The sequence below is a fragment of the Rhinopithecus bieti genome, unplaced genomic scaffold (assembly GCF_001698545.2).
Source record: "Rhinopithecus bieti isolate Rb0 unplaced genomic scaffold, ASM169854v2 scaffold_25209, whole genome shotgun sequence".
Lineage (NCBI taxonomy): Eukaryota > Metazoa > Chordata > Mammalia > Primates > Cercopithecidae > Rhinopithecus > Rhinopithecus bieti.
Genome location: NW_016811970.1, coordinates 659,661 through 681,106, shown reverse-complemented (window position 1 = coordinate 681,106; position 21,446 = coordinate 659,661).

Below are 21,446 nucleotides of genomic sequence, written 5' to 3'. Positions count from 1 at the left end.
AAAAAAAAAAAAAAAAAAAAAAAAAAAAAAAAAAAAGAAATATCACATGGCTTAATCTATCTGCCTTGTCGAAAACTTTAGACTTGCCCATATACTCTAACATCAGACAGAATAATTGTATATATAAATGAAATTATATTTATTTCCCTGTAGTACTCCAAAGACCTGCTATTTACTTGCAATAAAATATCAACTCCTTTTTCTACTCAGCAAGACCGCACATGATTCAGCCCTTCATAAGCTCTCCTTCCTTATCTGCAACTCTCCCCTTTCTCTGTCCTCCAACCACACTGACCCTCTTTCATTTCCTCAAAGTTAAGAGCCTTCTTTCCTTGTAATACTTTACTTCATGCTCTCTGTTTGGCTCTCTCCTTTTTTTTTTTTCTTAATTCTTATTATTGTTCAACTTAATGTCTGCCTTTTCAGAAAGACTACCCCTGACCACTTTCATGACACATGTCACCATTTGTTATCATTGCCAGTATTTATTCGTTTGTGTATTGATTAATTAGCTGAGTGAAAGATTCATTGCTTGTCTATCCTTCTCACTAGATATTGAGCTCCACAGCGACAATAACATCTCTGTTTAATTCAATATTTGTCCAATACCATTACACAGCAAGTGGCCAGAGGATATTTGAATATTTATTGGACATTTAGTAACCAATGATGACACAGAGTGGAAAGAGATTTTAGACACATTCTCAGTGAAAAACTGAACTCTTTATTAGAAAAGGATGCCAGAAATTAAAATGAGGGAGAAGATTTCAGAGAAGCCACCAAGATAATACCCCAAAATTTCACCAGTGATATCCTGAAAAAGAAGATGAAGAGACCACACTTTCTTTTATAGTCACATAAAAAGAACAGTGGCTCTGCCTGTGATAAAGACACAGATTACAGGAGGATGAGCAGGTTTATTTTCGGAAAATGATGGTTGCTTTTCCTTTTTATGTCAAAATTGAGATTCTGGCAGAAAAACTAGTTCGAAATATCCACAGGTGGCTGGAATTATGATGCAGATGCTCAGGAAGGTGGTGTAATTAGAAAACAACTTGGCACTGAGGGCAAAACAAGTGAAATGCCCCTACAGGTAGTTACTATAGTTTAATATGACTTTATTAGAGTTTAAGAAACACTACCTACAGGGTTGTATTTAACTATAGACTTATAATATTTCTGATCCAGTAGAGTAAGTCTCTATAAATTATATGTGTTAATGTGTACATTACTCTTTTAAAGTTATTTTTTGTATTTGCTTTGGCAGGACATTTTGGGAAACTGAAATGTTTATGTTAGCGATTCCTAAAAATTTGAACTTCAGTTAGAGGATTTGATTTAATGCCACACATCTCATCTTTCTTATTCTCCTTTGCCAATCTACAGATAAATGCATTACTGCTCAAAACTGTTTGAAAGCTGAAAATACCACTTGCCAAAGTAATACATAAAGCCAAAAGACTAAAGATGTTAGACTATGCATTCTTTATGAGAAAGTGACATATATTAATATTACAATTGGTAAAATGTGGGTGCTATTAGGACATAACTGAGAACAACAAAGTCAACATACTTCAAAGTGTGGTAAGAATCTGAGAGTTAGGTTGTCTATGATTGCTGGGTTCTGAACTTGAGTTTCAAGAAGAAAATTCTTTGTATTTTGAGTGTTCTTCCAACTCAGCAAAGTCCATGTTACTTGTAGTTCTGCATCCTGTTGAAAAAGACTGTTAAGGTAGAAGGTCTCAGAAAGAGTGGCTTAAGAGGAAAATTGTGGCAGGAAAACGAAGAATAAAGAAGGACTGGGTATTTGTGGAAGACCACTTAGATCATGGGTAGTATTGTTGCACCAGTTTTGTCAAAAATAGGTACACCATATGTGTTTGGTATATACAGATTTGCAAGAGCTGTTTGTCTGGTTTTCCCAACACAAAGCTAATTTTTTTGTGAAGACAGGTGCTGTAGGGCACCTGCTCACATTTATTAATAGCATGTAATTCATTTGGATTTGGGAAAAATAACATTTTTCTCCCCTTCCTTTTAAGACTTATGAATTCAGGTCCAGAAGAATGGTCTTGTTTATATTCTATGTTGCTGATATACATGAACAGACTATGTGCTGCGTTTATCCTCTACCTGATTTGTCTTATAACTAAAGCTCAGCTTTGTAAATGTGGTTTGTTTGCCCTTTCTTATTACTGTGAAGTCCTTTCTGCCCTGAGACTGTTAAAATATTTTTTTTTCTTAATGAGTCTTCCCTAGTATGACTAGTATATCTTTCCTCTGTACCTGAATACTTTCGTATTTTTTTTCCCTTAGAACTCACAATTCTAAGGGTTGGAACCCAGCTGAACTGCACCAGAGGCCATATTTTTTCACCCCTTCCATGTGTGATATCTGACATATTTCTGCGAGGCATTGTAAAATCATCTCGAGTGCTATTTAAGTGCAACCCTAAAATAAGGTATAGATAGTATTTTTTCTTTCACTCTACCATTCTTTGCTTTTTCCCTCCTCTATTTTATTTGATTACTTTTATTGGAGATTAATACTTTTGGGAATCTATATTTTTAAAATTTGTGTGAGCTTAAATGGACTAAGCATTCCAATTAAGGCAAGTTTCATCCCAGCTAACCCAATAGCAGGGAAAATAGGAAATATTCTTCTCGGATTTGACGCTCAGTTTGTATTGAAAAATACATAAATACATAGACTTCTTTTGGAGAATTTGATCTAATTGAATTAACTAAGTTTTCTATACTTGTTTATTACACAACCAGTTTTATTTCTTAATGAACACGTTTAAGTTGTCTTCACACACACACACCTCAAGGTTCTGTGAATTCTATACTTGGTGTTATGAAGAAATCCAGGCTTGTGTTTAGACCCTCTCCTGAGGATAATAGCCCAATGAGTTTCATATTGTTATATTATCATAAATGTTCTGTTATCCTCATCATTTTTCAATTCAATTTCTTTCCACAAGTGTTCTGCTTTCTCACCAATTTACTGTCACATTATTTTTCCACAGTTAACTTCCTGGACAAATAAATCTGTGGGATTTATGCAATTGTGCTTTAAAGCAAGAGTGGCCATTTTGGCTATGACTATAGAGTGTATACTTTGGCAGGGTTTTCTGAAGCTTCTGTAATTCATCACTCTGACTCAGTATGGTCTTCATCACCCTGATGGTTTGCTGATGATATAGACTGTTGAAACAGAGGAAGGAATAGATAACTAGAAAAAAAAAAAGACAAATTGCAGAACCCTGTACAAAAGCCTTATGATTATGACACTTTCATATTATTATTACTCAATTAAGGATATTTTAGTAATAAAGACATCTTTAAAATGAAGTCGCAGTTGGAAAATGCTTTCAGTAATTTGGGAAAACTTTGGCATTGTCATTTTGTAAAGAAAAATTATCCGTGCCATGGATTTGGGAGATACAGTACATTCCATCTACATGGTCTAAAGATAAAACATCTTGCAAGATCATTTTTTAGTTTTCTTGAATACCATTAGCTGATGCCCTGCCAAACTTTAATGTAAGTTTCCTTCAAGACAGAGGAATCTTAGCTCCTCAGAAAGAACATGGGCTACATCATTTAAAAAAATTAAGAAATATTTTAAAATTCAAATCCATTATCCATTATTATGGATATGTTTTGATTTTTATCTAGGAGAGAAAGGACAATCTACTCACGAAGCTAGACAGCTTTCAAAACATTACAAAGTTATTCTTCATCCTTAATGCAGACTTGGGAGCATGTGTGTCACTGGAGCTGTGATGGTGACAATTTGCACTATAGGAAAAGATTAATGACACTAGAACCCGCCAGCATGGTGCTTACCATGCATTTTCTGTATTAAGGGACAACCATTTGTTTTCCCTTTTGCATTACTCTCTGCTTCTTGATTTAGTTGGCAGTATAATGGAAACAAGGCTTTAAATGACTGATCTGACTACCATCCTTTCTTCATGACTGATATCCAGTAAAACATAATATTTTCCCTTGAAAGGAGCAAAATCATTTTTATTATGTTTTATGTGCATCATATTTATTATTTTATTCCCTAGGATTTTTAAGAACTGTTTTTTTTTTTAAACCATCACTTTTAAACTAGAGCTTGGAAATCTCTGACATACCCTTTAAAATCAGAAGAAAAAATGACATTATACCTATACTAAAAGGCTAGGCCCATTCTAGCCTTTGATAGGTGGAACCGAATGGGTTTGTATCCATAAGAGAGTTCCTATGGGAACTAGTTGTTTTAATGCTACACTCAAAACAACGTAAGCTAGAATGGGGCTAGGAGGAACAGGTGAACACCAGAAAGAAATGAGGAATGGTTGAGTTGTGTTCAATAAAGTTACTCTTTAAAACATGCTGGTTACTGGCTGCACTCCCATCTAAAACAAACACCGGTCCATTTAGTCACATATTTACACTTGTAATGGATTTGGTGAGCAAAACAGCATTCCATCTGTATAAACTGAATAGCTTGACAAAACACTGCTCGCTTGTCACTAACTGCCCTTCAGAATTGTAATTTGGAGGGAAGGTTGTAAAACCGACATGACTTTAGATGTCTTAGCAGCCGGAGAGGATGACTGTGACATACTTTGTAATAAAGTGTCATCTTCCAAGATACATAAAAATCAGTTGTATTTACTGTGCACCAGATCTTTTTTTTTAGTGCCAACTAAATGACAGTGTCATGCCTGTATTGCTGCATGCATAATTCAGATCATTTTTTTACAATGTATTACTCTAGTCAGCCCGAGGTGGGTGGTCCCTCAGGGATCACTGCTCTCTCTTTGACCTTGGTCATAAATTACCTATCAAAGATAAGACTTGATATTTTAGCAGAGATTATGCAAGGTTTTCCATAAATAAATCTGGAGAAATCGAAACCATACCTTTGCATTGTTAAAGCTCTCTGTAAATTGAATTTGGAATTAATCAAAAGGATCATCAGGACTCCTAGAGATAAACAAGGGAATGCTGTGCTCTGGGGATTTTTTAACACATATATGAATCATGCTGAATATCAGTGGCCTGTACAACTGTGGAAAAGAAAATTGGAAAGGAGGATAGCTTACTTTAAAATTATTCTGCTCATTTCCTTGCCCTTCTCATTAGTCACACAAGAGAGTATAAAATGAAAGTAAACAATGTTAAATGAACAACCTGATACAAATAGTGTATTTCTAATATAAAAGTCTACTGCATAAAAACAAAAGGCATTCATTGGTATTTTATGGCACATTTTACTCTTTGAATTATATGTGTATTTTCCAGAATTTATGGTACAAATTCTTTACTGAGTGTTAGATTGATGATGAAATGTAAACAGTTGGTATCAGAACTCCTACATCAAGAAGTCCCAAGGCAACTGGTTTTGACAGGTACCTACCCACTATGTGCTACTAGCTTGAGATACTCTTCTTAAAATATAAGAAAACCAGTTTTAAATATTCATTTAAAATCCAAAGAAAAGTACTTTAATGTTTTTTTCTGAAAAGATTATAACATCATATTAGAATTTTCAACAGTATAAGTTGATATAATTTCCAAGTATTTTTAAGTGCTATGATGAGGTGACTTCAAATTAAAGGATTAGAAGTCATTGCATATATACATACTTACCTTATGACTAATATATAATTTAGTGCTAATGCTCATGCTAATACGTATTCCATTGTTAATCATTTTATTAGCTGGAAAATAATCATACAGATTAATAAGTACAAGATTTCTGTTTCCATTGTTAACAAATTAGGTTACAGTGAAGTGGTGTTTAAAAGTTCAGGTTAGTGCAAAAGGAGACACCATGCAAAATGTTGGTCAGACTTACAGGTTATAAGTTAACAAATATAAACTAAATAAAAGCAATGCTTTTATTCATTCATCTCATATAATGTAAAAAATAGTATGACCATACTAACTTTTCGTGGTTATTTGGGAAGAGAATCTTTCACAATCTTGGTGGACATATAAATTGGAACAGTACCTTTAGAGAATAATTTGCAAGGTTCATAAAGTTAAATCTGCGTTTACTACTCACCTGATGGCAATTCCACGTATTGGTATATAGCCTAGAGAAATGCTGATATGTTTACATAAGGCAGTTTGTGAAAGTATATTCAATGGGATGATGTTTGTGATACCAAATTATGGGGAACAGCCTAAACCACTATCATCACTGTTTAAATAAAATACAGTCTAGTCATAAAATGGAACTTGCATGACTGTTTAGAAAAGGAACAGAATACACTACAAATATAGATCTTAAAAACATTAAAGCAAGTGGCAGAACATGTATAATTGGTTACCACTTATGAATATACAAAACAACAAATAACATTCTACATTATTTATAGATATATATATATTTATTTAAAAGCCATCACACTCCTGGGGGAGGTAGATAACTACAATAATAAGTTCATTGTATATTTTCTTTGATGTTTTCCTATGCCCTTACACATGTGTGTATTAATATGTATGTGTTTGTGTGCAGTAATTATTGTATTTTCTATTTTATTAACAAACAATGACATATTTTGGATCTATATTCATGTTAGTATTAAAAAACCTACTCTGTTTCCTTTAATGGTTACATAATATTCCGTGAAATTTCAATAAATTAAGTTTGTTATTCAACTAATGTACAATTACTTGATATTATATATTGTAATTGTTGACATTACATTTTCATAGACATTAATAAGTTTTAATAATTACTGAAACTTATGTAAAAGACTTGTATGCTTTTCCTTGTATTCATGAGTAATTCCGCTCTCCCCTCAAGGAAGTTACAAGTAAACCGTAATTATTGAGTCAAAGGATGTGCATACTTTTAGTTTGCCTCTTTCAAACTAAGGCTCATATTTATCACTTGCCTCTCTTATGTTATTTAGTTACATCTGTCAGGTCCAGAGTAGATATTCTCATAGACATCATGGGACTGCTTACCCCTCAGCATCACTTAGCATATTTTTATGTCATCTATATTTTCTGTAAATTGGTGATTAGACCTAAAGGACTGATCAGACTCAAGTTTGATTTACACATACATACCTACATTAGGAGACATACAGGTTTTCTATTATTATCATTATTGTTTATAATTGACTTTGATATTATATTTGATTGATAATTATAAATCATTATTATATATTTTCCCATAACTTGTTATAAACATAAATTCATATATGGAATAATTAAAACTATTTTCTTTTCTATTACAGTTTTCTTTTCTTTTTTTTGAGATGGAGTCTCGCACTGTCACCATGCTGGAATGCAGTGGTGCAATCTCCGCTCACTGCAACCTCCGTCTCCTGGGTTTAAGTGATTCTCCTGCCTCAGCCTCATGAGTAGCTGGGACTACAGGCGCGTGCAACCATGCCCCGCTAATTTTTGTATTATTAGTAGAGACGGGGTTTCAGAATCTTGGCCAGGCTGGTCTTGAACTCCTGACCTAATGACCCACCTTTCTTGGTCGCCCAAAGTGCTACAATTACAGATGTGAGCCACCTCACCTGGCCTCTACTACAGTTTTCCTCAATTATATTTAGTCTGCTAATTTACCCTTTTATTGACAGTTGTATTAAAGTATAATTGACACAGAATAATCTGCATATATTCAAAGTGTACAGTTAAATAAGTTTTGATGTTTATATATGCCTGTGAAAACATCACCCCAATAAAAATCATGAACCTGCCCATCACCTTTGAAAGTTTCCTTATGCTTCTTTGCAATCCACTAATTTCCATTCTGTCACTATACAATAATTGGTAACTTTTAGAATTTTACATAGACAGCAGCACATAACATTTTCTCTTTTTTTTATTTGCATGGTTTATTTCAATTAGCATAATTATTTTGTGATTTATCTATATTGTAGTGTGCAGCAATAATTGATTCCTTTTTACTTCTGAGATGTATTTCATTGGATGAATGCACTACTCTTTGTTTAATCATTCAACAATGCAACAGTTGCTGAGCACGTGGGTTGTTTCCAGTTTTAAACTTTCACAAATAAAGCCAGTACCAACATTCATGAATGAAGCTTGGTATGGAAATATGTCTTCATTTCTCTTGGGTAAATACCTAGGAGTGAAATGGCTGGATCGGATGGTAGGTAAATGCTTAACTTTTAAAGAAACTACAAAACTTTGTTCCAAAGTGGTTGTACCATTTTATCAGCAGTGTATGAGTTTTAGTTTTTCCAAATCCCACTAACACTTGTTACGATCAGTCTTAATCTGTAAACATGCTAATAGATGTGTGTTACATAGTGGTTTTAATTTACATCTTTTTGATGTTGAGCAGCTTTTTATTTGTTTACTTGCCATCCATCTGTCCTCTTGGGTAAGTGTTTATTCAAATATTTTGCCCATTTATTTACTGGTTGTATGCTTTCTTATCGTTGAATTTTTAAATTATTTCTATATTCTGGATACAAGTATCTTACTGGACATATGATTAGCATTTTTCCCCAGTCAGCAGGTTGTCCTTTCATGCTCTCATAGTGTATTTTGAGGAAGTCAGATTTACCAATTTTTATTGGTTTTATATTTTATGTTATAGTTGAGAAGTATTTGCTAACACTTGATTACAAAGATTTTCTCCTTCATTTTGTTTTAGTAACTTTATAGTCTAGGTTTTACACTGACATCTATGACCCATTCTGAGTTAATTTGTGACTGTGATGTGAATGGAAATTAACTGTTTTTACGTGGAGATTGAACTGTTTTAATACTATTTCATGAAAAAACTATAATTTCTCCATTTAATTGCCTTTACATCTTTGAAAATATGTTATCCATAAATGTGAAGCCTATTTTTGGACTTTGTATTCTGTCCCATTCATCTATTTGTCAAGCTTGTCACCTATACTATATATTCTTCATTACTGCAGCTTTGTAATATATTGATATCAGGTAGTGTTAATCCTTCAGCTTTGTTATTTTTCACTTATTAGGCTATTTTAGGTTTTTTGCATTTCCATATGACTTTTAGAACTGGTTTTCCAATTTCTATAGAAAATCAAATTTCTATAAAAAATCATTTTTCAATTTTTATTGGCATTGTGTTAAATTTATAAATCAACTTATAATGCATTGACATTTTAACAGTATTGAGTCCCCGACTCATGGTCAGGATATATATCCCCATTCATACAGATCATCTGTAATTTTTTTCAGGACTGTTTTATAGGTTTCAGTGAGCAAAATTTGCACAAATTCTAAATATTTTATATGTTTCAATGCTAAGAAAATAGCATGTTCTAGTTGTCCTTTCTAGTAAACAGAAACACATTTTGCTTATTGTATATTGATCTTATATCCTGAGACCTTAAAATATCATTGAATATGTCTAGGTTTTTTTGTAGATTTTATGACATTTGTATATGATGGTTCATTGAACTTCTTGAATCTATGGGATTATCGTTTTTGCTAAATTTGAATGTATTTCAGTAATTATTCTTCAATTTTTTTCTGTCCCCACTCTTTTCCTTCAGAAGCTCTGACTATATATTAAACCACTTTAAATTTTACCACAAGTCATCAATACTCTATCACTCTATGCATGTATTTATATATTTTTAGGTTATTTACTTATTTACATTTTTAGTTTTCTATTTGTCTTACATATAGAGTCACAGGAAGTTTTAAATATACTACAGAGGGGTCTTGAATTCCCTTCACCCACTTTCTCCAATAGTTACATCTTTTATAATTGTAGTTCAATAATATCCTCAGGTAAATGTCAGTAGTAAAATATGTTTGTGTTTATGTGTGTAATACTATATTGTTTTATCACATGAGTAGATCTGCATAACCACTGTCACACTATCACAATTGAGATACAGAGTGATTCCATCATCACAAAGATCTCTCTTGTTCCATTTCATTTTAGTTAACACTCTTAGCACCTCCCACCCATGATTGCTACCCTCTTACAACCACAGTCTATTTTCTATCTCCATAATTTTGTCATTCCAAGAATGTAATGTAAATTAAATTAGACATTGTATGATCCTTTGAGACTGCTTTTTGTTGTTGTTGTTGTTCTCAGCACACTGCCATTGAGAGCCGTCTAAGTTCTGTATGTTGATGGTTGGTCCCTTTTAATTGTGGAGTAGTATTATTCTATGGTATAAATGTACCATGTTTTGTTTAGCCATTCACCCTTTGAGAGTCATTTGAATTTATTCCAGCTTCTGGCTACTACAAACAAAGCTGCTATGAACTACCATTAATTGCCATTTCTTTGCAGTGAATGCCCAAGAGCGCAATTGCTGGATCCCATGGTAAGTGTATGTTTTGTTTGTTGAAGAAGTTTCCAAACTACTTTCCAGAGTCACTGTGCCATTTCGCATCTCTACAAGCAATGTGTAAGAAAAGACATCCAGTTTCTCCACATCCTCACCAGCATTTGCTTTTATCGGTATTTTTTATTTTATCTCTTTCTGGTTTTGATATCAGGGCAACACTGACATCATAAAAAGTAAATTACCTCCTTTTCTCTTTTCTGGAAAAGATTGTAAAATTGATGTTATTTTTAAATTTTTATTTTAAGTTTAGGGATACATGTGTAGGTTTATTATACAGGTAAACTCATGTCATTGGGGTTTATTGTACAGATCATTTCATCACCCAGGTATTAAGCCCAGTACTCATTAGGTATTTTTCCTTATCCTCTCCCTCCTCCTACCTCCACCTTCCAATAGGATCCAGTGTGTTGTTCCCCTCTATGTGTCCATGTGTTCTCATCATTAACCTCCCACTTATAAGTGAGAACATGTCATATTTGCTTTTCTGTGCCTGCATAAGTTTGCTAAGGATAATGGCTTCCAACTCCATCCTTGTTCCTGCAAAGAACATGATCTTATTCTTTTTTTTCATGACTGCATAGTATTCCATGGTATAAATGTACCACATTTTTTTAAATCCAGTCTCCCATTGATGGGCATTTAGGATATTTCATGGCTTTGCTATTGTGAATAGCGCCACAACGAATATACAGTACATATGTCTTTATGATAGAACGATTGATATTCCTTTGGGTATATATCCAGTAATGGGATTGTCAGGTTGAATGGTAGTTCTGTTTTTATCTCTGAGGAATGGCACAGTGCTTTCCACAATAGTTGAACTAATTTACACTCCCACAGTGTATAAGCATTCCTGTTTTTCCACAACTTCTCCAGCATTTGTTATTTTTTGACTTTTTAATTATAGCCATTCTGAGTAGCCTGAAATGGTATCTCGTTGTGGTTTTGATTTGCATTTCTCTAATGATCAGAGACATCGAGCTATTTTTTCATATGCTTATTGGCCACATGTATGTCTTCTTTTGAGAAGTGTCTATTCGTCTTCTTTGCTCATTCTTTAATGGGGTTGTTTTTCTCTTTTAAATTTGTTTAAATTTCTTATAGATGCTGGATATTAGACCTTTGTCAGATGCATAGTTTACAAACATTTTTTCCCATTCTGTAGGTTGTATGTTCACTCTGATGATAATTTCTTTTTTGTGGAAGAAGCTCTTTAATGTAATCAAATCCCATTTATTAATTTTTGGTTTCAATGCAATTTCTTTTGGCATCTTCATCATGCAATTTTTTCCAGGTCCTATATCCAGAATGGCACTAACTAGGTTGTCATCCAGGGATTTTATAATTTTGGGTTTTACATTTAATTATTTAATCTATCTTGAATTTAGCTTTGTATGGTGTAAGAAAGGAGCCCAGTTTCAATCTTCCGCATATAGCTAGCCAGTTATCCCAGCACCATTTATTGAATACGGTGTCCTTTCCCTATTGCTTGTTTTTGTCAGCTTTATCAAAGATCAGATGGTTGTAGGTGTGGGACCTTATTTCAGAGCTCTTTATTCTGTTCCGTTGGTCTACATGTTTGTTTTTGAACAGTATCATGCTGTTTGGGTTAAAGCTTTGGGGAAAGCTTTGTTTCTTTTTGCTTAGAATTGTCTTGGTTATTCGGGCTCTTTTGTGGTTGCATACAAATTTTAAAATAGTTTTTTTCTAGTTCTGTGAAGAATAAAATTGGTAGGTTGGTAGGTTGGTAAGCATTGAATAAGTAAATTGCTTTGGGCAGTATGGCCATTTTAACTATTGATTCTTTCTTTCCGTAAGTACAGAATATTTTTCCATACATTTGTGTCATGTCTGATTTTTTGGAGTGGTGTTTTGTAGTTCTCATTGTAGAGATCTTTTACCTCCCAGGCTAGCTGTATTCCTAGATATTTTATTATTTTTCTGGAAATTGTGAATGGGATTGGGTTCCTGATTTGACTCTCAGCTTGACTATTGTTGGTGTATAGAAGTGCTAGTGATTTTTGTTTGTGAATTTTGTATCCTCAGGCCTTGCTGAAGTTGTTTATCAGCTTAAGGATCTTTTGGACCAAGACTGTGGGGCTTTCTAGACATAGAATTATGTCATCTGCAAACAGAGATAGTTTGACTTCATCTCTTTCTATGTAGATGCCCTTTATTTCTTTCTCTTGTCCAATTGCTCTGGTCAGGACTTCCAATACTACCTCAAATAGAAGTGGTGACAACAGGCATGTTTGTCTTGTGACAGTTTTCCAGGGGAATGCTTCCAGTTTTTTTCTATTCAATATGTTGGCAATTGATTCATCATAGATGACAATTATTATTTTGAGGTATGTTCCTTCAATACCTTATTCTAGTTTATTGAAAAATTTTAACATGAAGTGGTAATGAATTTTATTGAAAGCCTTTTCTACATCTATTGGGATAATCATGTGGCTTTTGTCTTTAGTTCTGTTTATGTGATGAATCACATTTATTGATTTGCATATGTTGAACAAACCTTGCATCCCATAGATAAAGCCTACTTGCTGGTGGTGGATAACCTTTTTGATGCACTGTGGGATTTGGTTTGCCTGTATTTTGTTGAGGATTTTTGCATCAATGTTCAGCAAGGACATTGGCCTAAAGTTTTCTTTTTTTGTTGTTATTGTGTCTGCCAGGTTTTGGTATCAGGATAATGCTGGCCTAATAGAATAAGTTCAGCAGGAGTCCTTCCTCCTTAATTTTTTGAAATAATTTCAATAAGAATGGTACCAGCTTTCTTTATACATCTGGTAGAATTTGGCTGTGAATCTGTCTGGTCCTGGATGTTTTTTGGTTGGTAGGCTATTTATTACTGATTTAATTTTGGAGCTCATTATTGGTCTGTTTAGGGATTCAATTTTCCTGGTTCAGTAGTGGGAGGGCATATGTGTCCAGGAATGTATCCATTTCTTTTATGTTTTCTAGTTTGTGTGCATAGAGTTGTTCATAATATTCTCTTGTGGTTACTTGTATTTCTACAGCGTCAGTGGTAATATCCCCTTTGTCATTTCTAATTGTGTTTATTTGACTCTTCTCTCTTTTTTATTAGTCTAGCTAGTGGTCCATCTATTTTATTAATTCTTTCAAACAGCCAACTCCTGGATTCATTGATCTAAGTGTTTTTTTCATGTCTTAATGTTAATTTGGCTCTTTCTAACTTTATGATACTGGCATTTAGCGCTATGAATTTCTTAATGCTTTAGCAGAGAGTCTGGTATGTTGTATCTTTGCTCTCCTTAGTTTCAAATAACTTCTTGATTTCTGCCTTAATTTTATTATTTATCCAAAAGTCATTGAGGAGCAAGTTATTTAATTTTCATGTAATTATATGAATTTGAATGATTTTCTTAGCTTTGATTTCTAAATTTATTGTGATGTGGTCCAAGACAGTGGTTGTTATAATTTCAGGGTTTTTTTGTTTCGTTTTGTTTTTTTGTTTTTCTTTTGCATTTGCTGAAGATTGTTTTATGTCTGGTTGTGAGGTCAATTTTAATGTAATTGCCGTGTGGCAATCAGAAGAATGCATATTTTGTTGTTTTTTGGGTGGAGAGTTTTGTAGATGTTCATCAGATCCATTTGATCCAGTGCTGAGTTTAGGTCCTGAATATCTTTGTTAATTTTCCACCTCAGCAACCTGTCTAATATTGACAGTGGGGTGTTGAAGTTCCCCACTATTATTGTGTGGATCTTTACGTCTCTTTGAAGGTCTCTATGAACTTGCTCTGTGAACCTGGGTGCTCCTTTTTGGGTACATATGTATTTAGGATAGTTAGATCTTCTTGTTTAAATGAACCATTTCCCATTGTGTAATGTACTTGTTGTATTTTTATTTTAATCTTTGTTGGTTTAAAGTCTGTTTTGTCTGAAATTAGGACTGCAACCCCTGCCATTTTCTGTTTTCCATTTGCTTGGTAGATTATTATTCATTCTTTTGATTTGAGCCTATGGGTGTCATTGCATGTGAGATGGGTTTTTGAAGACAGCACACCATTGTGTCTTAATTCTTTATCCAGCTCACGCAAATTAGGGCAGTTAGCCCAGTTACATCCAAGGTTTGTACTGATATGTGTAGATTGGTCCTGTCATCATGATGCTAGCTCATTATTATGCAGGCTTGTTTGTGTGGTTGCTTTATAGTGTCACTAGTCTGTGTACTTCATGCATGTTTGTAGTGGCTGATGGTAACTGACTTTTCTTTCCATATTTGGTGCTTCCTTCAGGAGCGCTTGTAAGGAAGGTCTGTTGGTAATGAATTCCCTCAGCATTTGATTGTCTGAAAGAAATCTTGTTTCTCCTTCACATATGAATCTAAGCTTGGCTATATATAAAATTGTTGTTTTTTTTAGGATGTTGAGTATTGGCTCCCTATCTCTTCTGTCTTGTAGGGTTTCTACTGAGAGTTCCACTGTTAGTCTGATGGGCTTCCCTTTGAGGGTGACCTGACCTTTCTCTCTAGCTCCCTTTAACATGTTTTCTTCACTATGGCCTTGAAGAATCTGATGATTATGTGTTCTAGGGATGTTCTTCTTGTGAAGTATCTCACTGGAGTTCTCTGTGTTTCCTGAATTTGAATGTTTGCCTCTCTTGCTAGGTTGGAGAAGTTCTCATGGATGATATCCTGAAATATGTTTTCCAAGCTGGTTCCATTCTCCTCATCTCTTTCAGGGACACCAATAAGTCATAGATTTGGTCTCTTTAAATGACTATATATATATATTCATTCATTCCTTCTCATTTATTTCTCTCTATTCTTGCCAATCTTATTTCAGAAAACCAGTCTTCAAGCTCTGATATTCTTTCCTCTGCTTGGTCTATTCTGTTACTAGTACTGGGATTGCATTATGAAATTCTCTTAGTGTGTTTTTCAGCTCTATCAGATTGATTATACTTTTTTCTATACTGGCTATTTTGTTTGTCAGCTCCTGCATTGTTTTACTGTGATTCTTAGCTTCCTTGGATTGGGTTTCAACACACTCCTGCATCTCAGTGATCTTTGTTCCTGTCTGTATTGTGAGTTCTATTTCTGTCATTTCAGCCATCTAAGCCCAGTTCAGAGCCCTTGCTGGAGAGGTAGTGCAATTGTTTTGAGGACAGAAGGCACTTTTTTTGTTTTTTTGAGTTGTCAGAGTTCTTGCACTGGTTCTTTCTCATCGTCGTGGGCTGATCTTTCTCTCAGATCTTCAAGGCCAACCAACCAAGGGGTGTTCAGGCTGGACTGGCCCCATCTAATGGGCAAGACTGCTCTGCAGAATTCAGATCCAACAGCTCTCCTAGGGCTAAAGTCTCCTATGGAAGCAAGTAGAGCCTAGGGGGATGTGCGTCCTTCGCCATGCTCTGCTACAGACACTCCCACACCAAACTCTCTAGGCTCTACATTGGCTGGCTTGCTGCCCCTACCACTTCTGTAAGCAGCTCTCTATGCCAACTCCATTGTCCGTGGTGGTTGGGCAGAGGATCTTTCCTGGCCAGGATTTACCTTTGGTTCTGGGGTCCTTAGCCAGGTTGACTTTTTCTTTCTAGTTTTCAATTTGTTTTAATGTTCATTTCCTATATAATACCTGGGGTTTTTAGCTTAATTTAGAGGTAAAATAAGGAAATACATGTATACTCCATCATTTCGGAAGTACAATTTCTTTTTATTTTGTAATTCTATTATCTGTCAGTGTTTATTTTGAGTAATTTCTATAGCTATGCTTCAAGTTCACTTTTTTTTTTTCCTTTGGCAATGTCAGCTCTGTTGTTATTCCCATCCAGTTTAATTTTAAGCTTGTACATTGTCGTTTTCATTTCTGGAAGTTTGATTTAGGCCTTCATAAAGTATTTCATGTCTCTACTCATCATTTTGACTATGACATACAGTGATAATAACTGATTGTTTTTATCTGCTGTTTTAACATGTTCCAGTTCTATTTTTATTTCAATTGATTTGTTCTTTGTACTCATTATGGATCACATATTCCTGTTCCTTTGAATGCCTAATGATTCTGATTAGATGCCATACATTGTGAACTATACTTTGCTAGATGCTGAATATTTTTGCATTTCCATGGATATTCTTAAGCTTCTTTCTGGAATTTATTCAAGTTATTTGTAAACATTGATCATTTTAGGGTCTTGTTTTTAATTTTTAAGTCAAGACTAGAGCCATGTTGTCTTAGTCCATTTTGTGCTGCTGTAACAGAATACCAGAGACTTGTACTTTATAATGGAAATAAACTTATTTCTTACAGCTTGGGAGGCTGGGAAGTCCAATATCTGGGTGCTGGCATCTTATGAGGCACTTATTCCTGTGTCATCTGATAGCAGAAGCTGAAAGGGTAAAAGAGAACAAGAGGTTTAACTTACAGTAGCAAGTTATTTTAAAACTGGCATAAATTCATTCATGAAAATAGAGCCCTCCTGGCACAAACAACTTCCATTAAGCCCCACCTCCCAGTGCTGTTCCATTGAGTTTTTAACACACGCTTTTTTTGGACATATTTAAATCATGGCACATGTATAATTTTGACTAAATATTCCACGTGACTGAGGCAAGACCCTTCAGAACACTCTACCCAATTATGTCTGCTGGAAGTAAGCACTATTCTCTGCCTTTTTGATGTGTATACATTTGAGAGCAGGTACGGTGATATTTAGATTTATATGGTATTCATTGTTCCACAGGAACATGGATATTATTCTTTGGTGGAGAACATTAATTTGTAAAGTCAATGTAAAGGTAAATTTTTTGTATTTGCAGTACAGTTTATATAAGCAGGACAAAATATGTTTACAGAGACATGTGCATAGGGCTTAGCGGGATGGACTATGTCCTAATTTGTGGTTTTTAGAAGGTGCAATTACAATAGTTTAGGATTAAAAAAACTGTTAAAATGTATATATGTTGTGTGTGTGTGTGTGTGTGTGTATGTATGTATTACTTCCAGGTTCTGGTCTGAATACGAAGGGACACTTCCGTACTGTAAATAGAATGTATGTGGTTTCCTGAGCCTAAACAATGTCTTTTTCAAGTCTTTGACAATGTTTTAAAGAGTGTTTAATTTTAAAAATGATTATTACATGAAGTTCTTAGATAGTAAAGATCCCCCAATTTATTTGGAAGATTACTGTGTTTTATCAAGGCAGTTTCTGATATTCAGCCTAATTTTACCTTAATTTCTTTACCAGAACATTATGCTACATCCACTATCATAAATCATGTTGCTCCCTGTTGAGCACTTACATGCTTCTAATATAGGTAGAAACTAATAGCTCTTCTTAGTTGTAACAAAACAATTATATAAGTATATATCTCTTTTTTACTTAAACGCAAGCCTAGTGCTGTAATCTCTATCATGTTGCATTCCAGGTTATGATGTTATGCCATCTACATCTACTTTTTATATCTCTATTTAAAAAAATATTAAATTATCAATTAATATTTGATTCATTTGTATCCAAAAATGTATACTGATTAAATAACTCACATATGTGAAGATTTATGTTTTTTAAAACATGAAATTGAATTCACTGACTAGATTATGAACTGGCACATATATGAATTCTGATTTATGTGTAGTGGCTCTAAATTCTTTACCATAATTATATTACATTGGGATTTTAATGCCAGCAAGCAAAATTCAAATATCTAAAATCAAATACTTGTATTAATTTTCTAAGGTTGCTATAAATACTTCAAATTTAGTGATTTCAAACAATATAAATGTGTTATTTCATAGTTCAGTAAGTTAAAAATCTACCAGTTACTACTGAGTTGAAATCAAGGTGCCAGCAGAGGTGTTTTCCTTTCTGGAGGCTAAATCTGTTCCTTACCCTTTAAAGGCCATCCACATTTTTGACATATAGTCCCTTCTCCATCTTCAAAGTCATTCACATTGAGGTTCTCTGGTTCTGCTTCTGTCTTAACATCTGTGTCTGATCCTCTCCTTCTGCCTGAATTTTCCACTACTTGGGACTCATAATTATATTCATCCACCCAGATAATCCAGGATAATCTCTCTAGTTAAAAAGAGCTGATTAGCAACTTTAATTCTATCTGCAACCTTAACCCTTTACTATGTAAGCTAACATGTTCACAGGTTACAAGGATTAGGACATGGCCATCTTTGACGGGACCATATTTCTTCCTACTGCAACAGCCAAATAGCAAATCCTCATTTGTGGAATATTAGTAAATATAGAGGCAAGAGACATTTAATACTCAATGAGAGAATGGCACTGTGGGAATAATTTGTTTTAATTTTAGAGGTATTTAGTTACTCTGGATTGCAGCAAAGTCTCATATTTATTGGTGTAGGATTTAACTGTACCGGGTCAATCTTAGGTATTGAAAATATCTCAATCAAGTTAAAATGGAATTTCTCAAGGTGGGGCATACCTTGCAAGTGATTCAAATGTGTAGCCAGGGCTAAGAATTGAAGAACTGTATAGTAAGTAATACGGTGGTCCTTCTTTATATGTTTTAGCATTACCTAGTACATCAAAGAGAAAGTAACAGAATAAGCATACATATAAAATATATAATAGTACCCAAATGTATGAAATATAGTTGAAATTCCACTAAAGTCTACCTCCATGCCAGGTCCATAAAACTGAATAATTTTCTTATGGGTTTCATGAAATGTCATTTAAAATATTTTGGAAGATTAGAAAATATCACAAAATGTGAAGACTTGGAATGAAGAGAGTCATTTCATTAAAATATTGAATGTCAGTTGAAATTTTCACTTACTCAGTAAACTTTCCTCACTTAAGAGTCTTTGCTTTCTGTTTTAGAATAATTTTTATCAGTCAGTATATTTATCCTCTTCCTTGTTTGACAAACCAGTAGGAATTACACATGCAAATGTGAGTCTGTTGCAAATAGAGATCTCTGGAAGTTTTCAGCAATCAAGCGTGCAGGATAGGGTATATCTGGTTCATGACAAAAACAGGCACCCTACACATTGGTAGCCAAGATAATAAGCAGTTCAAATGCTTGACTGAATGGAACGCAGTGAGCAGCAATCTTGTCTGTGATAGACTACTGAATGGTTGGCAGATAAAGCCAGAATAGCGCAATGTGACATGATGGGGAAAGTATGTTGGCTACGAGGACAAAGATTCTTTCTTCCACTTTAAAATTTCTTAGCATGTTAGGCGTTTTTATCCTTGTAAATCTAGGGGACTGGGAATAAAGATTATTTCTAAAATGTCCACCTTTCAACAGTCACCCAAATCTGAATATTTGTATACATCTTAATATTTTGTTCAGTATTTGGGTTTGCTTTATAGCCCAAGGCATATATATTCAGTCATTTATGAAAAACGTTTTTTTCTTTTTAAACTTTTATATATTTATGTGAAAACTTGTACCTTTCCTGTGATTTTCTTCATTTTAAAATAATTACTGAGCCTCTTGGGAGTAAGTTAGATATTGATATATTTACTTTTCCTACAGTCTTATTTGTAACTATAGCCAGCATGGTGGTCATTTTCACAAAGTAAGGGAAAGTTTCTCCCATAAGGTTTATGACAGCTGTGCTAACCAGCAGAAGGGTAGTTGTTCTTGAAATTTTTCACAGAAGATATATGTGACACATAGTAGTGCTTTGCACATATCTTTTCTTTGTATTGCGAACTCTAGAGGGATAAGGAAAAATGTGAGAGCCAATATGTGGTAAAACTAGAGACACAGGTGCAGTAAATCAGAACAATAGCTCAATAAACAAATCAGCAAAGATTCATAGAAATCCCCCCCTCTTGCTACGTTTACAGATCGATTGACGAACAATGATTTCCTCGCTGAATATTTTTGTTCCTTGTGGGTAGCCATATTCATTTTCAAGTGACATAATAAAAATTAAAAAGTAATGTGCAGTACTTATTATATGTGACCACTTGCTTAACTTAGATTTGATCTCGTGGTGTCTTAGCTTAACTTGCTGTGAACTACCTTGGTTCTTTCCTTTCCTTTTATAGCCACATTTTCTCACCTTGGCTCTCAGGACCTAAGATTATCCCACACTCCTTACCCTTTTTCTTGCTTCAGTGAGGGGAGCTCAGATATGGCAGATCTCCCTTTCACTGCAACTGCTGCTAATTTCACATATCTAAAATTTGTAGCATTGTGCCCAGAAGATGCAGATTCGGTCAGAATGCCTGGGGCTCTAGGTCAGGTACGGTTATTATATTAATATTAATAAGGATTGGAGAAATAGATAGAAAGCTTGCAGCAGAATGTTAAAGAAAATCTATCTGAGCATAATTCTAATGATCACTTTTAACTCACTGCTTCTAAAACATTTTTTTTTTTTTTTGGAATACAGGGTGAGTCAGTGATGGAATTCTGAATGTTACATAGATCTCCATAACGCTGTTTTTTTTTTTTTTTTATAATCTCTAACTGATACATGAAAAGATGGACAGAAGATAGGTGGATAGATACATGGATAGATAGGTAGACAAATTATTGTTAGATAAACTGAAAGTCAGAGCTTTCGTAAGTATATGTTTACACAATCTTTAGTCTTGAAAATTTATTTGGATTACAATTTTTTGTCTACATTGTTCAATATATGATGGCAGTTTTACACTGTCATTGATCAGAAGAAAACATATTAATCTCATTTCTCTCTTAGTCAAATAATATCAAACTTTGAAGAAATTCAGACTTACCTGTAGCTCAATTTTCCAAATAGTTAAAAGTGACGATATTGACTGAGTTTACAAAGGATGACTATAGCAGCTTTGCTTGTTGGTAGTGGATACGTTGGAGAACGATACTGTACTCTGCCTAAAGTCACAGTATCTCCTGTTTCTTTTATCTGGCCTGGTGCCCTTTTGGAATGCCACAGCTATTGTGGGAGAGAGGGAGACGGTCTGTTTTCTTAGGCATCCTACCTCAACTGATGTGCCCATGTCACAAGAAAATTGACCTACTTCTCTGTAACATTGAAACTACTATTGAGTCACATTGTGTTATAGCACTATGAAACAAACAAACAAAAATGCCTGTAAAATCTCAATCCAAACAATGTTTACAGTTTTCTAAGCAAAAAAAAAAAAAAAAAAAAAA